Source organism: Anneissia japonica, unplaced genomic scaffold, assembly GCF_011630105.1.
Source record: "Anneissia japonica isolate Jap-2015-1 unplaced genomic scaffold, ASM1163010v1 scaffold93_len1081246_cov171, whole genome shotgun sequence".
Taxonomy (NCBI): domain Eukaryota; kingdom Metazoa; phylum Echinodermata; class Crinoidea; order Comatulida; family Comatulidae; genus Anneissia; species Anneissia japonica.
The window spans coordinates 902059-903293 of NW_022726429.1; the positions used below are offsets into that span (position 1 = coordinate 902059).

The 1235-nt window shown below is 36.8% G+C and overlaps 1 protein-coding gene across 1 annotated transcript in view; it reads left to right on the forward strand.

Annotated features, from left to right (window-relative positions):
• Positions 1-499: 499 nt before the first annotated feature.
• Positions 500-1235, forward strand: part of LOC117113178 (E3 ubiquitin-protein ligase TRIM33-like) — an 8561-nt gene continuing 7825 nt past the window's right edge. Inside the window, exon 1 of the mRNA XM_033256457.1 lies at positions 500-638. The gene's annotated coding sequence lies outside the window, so the exon portion shown is untranslated. The remainder of the gene's footprint in view (positions 639-1235) is intronic.

Below are 1235 nucleotides of genomic sequence, written 5' to 3' on the forward strand. Positions count from 1 at the left end.
ACTTGTGGCTACTAAATGTAAGTTTTATTTTGTTCTGAGTGCACAATTTGTAAATATAAATCATTTGGTGAGGCGAAACACCATAATGCAAGATGCTGTAGGGCGTGTCAACGTGGAAAAAGACTAAAGAGACTACCTATAATACTGTATGGTTATTTTACAACACGACATTATGCTATGACGTCATGTATCCATAGTTTGTGACGTGTTAACCTTCCTGGGAGTGGCTCATGTGCATTGATGTGAATGAACTCAGTGGAGTGTTTATACGACCAGCGTATCGAAACATGTCAGATTTCGGTTTGCCGTACGCATGACGTCATTTGAGTCTAGTCATTCATTTCGCTACACTTCCGCATGTATCATAGTCAACATTAATATACTTAGTCATATTTACATCAGTGTAGCGCATGGTTCCCCGTAGAACTGGCAGAACAGTGTGGTCAATATCCCACTTTCATGACAACATGATTATTTACACGCCGGCAAGCAACCCATGAAAATAAAAACAAAACTTGTGTTTCCATTTCTTGGTGTTGAGTCATTCAGAAGCCAGTGTCTGGACGACGTCGAGTGTATCACTAAGTACTTCAAAAATATTGTCCACCACTTTAATACAAATGAGCTGAAAAGTAAAGGTAAGATATTTGGCTATTAATAACTTTAATTTTTGTTTTAAGGTATATATGCTTACGGTCAGTATAGTTAACTTTATTTGTGAGATTAAGCAATTACACTTTTATTTTATCCAGTCCTGTTTGCTATACCGTAGGCTAGCCTACTTTATATTATTGGGATTTCCGCTGATGAAACAGGTGAACCACGCCTACAACGGTGATGAATCTTTGCACCAAATATTATCATACAAAGAAAAGATATAATTTTTTTCAACAGTGAAGATCTATTTCATTTCCTATATTTCGTCATGAAGGATAGAAGTCAGTAAAACATAGACAAAGCAAAGGGATAGGCCCACACTAACAAAATGCAAAGAGAAGGATTATCGAGTACAATCACTATCAAATGTCAAAATTAACAATATTTTATATATAGGCCTACACATTATATACACGCGTGTCCGTCGAGTACCTATAATGTACCCGCATATTATGGAGTGATCAATTTCATAAAATTGGGGTCGAACCTCCAACGAAAGGGCCTGTGGCCAACTTGGTTAAGGCATCTGTATACAGCAATACACAACAAAGAATGTACTTTTCATTTTACGTTACAAC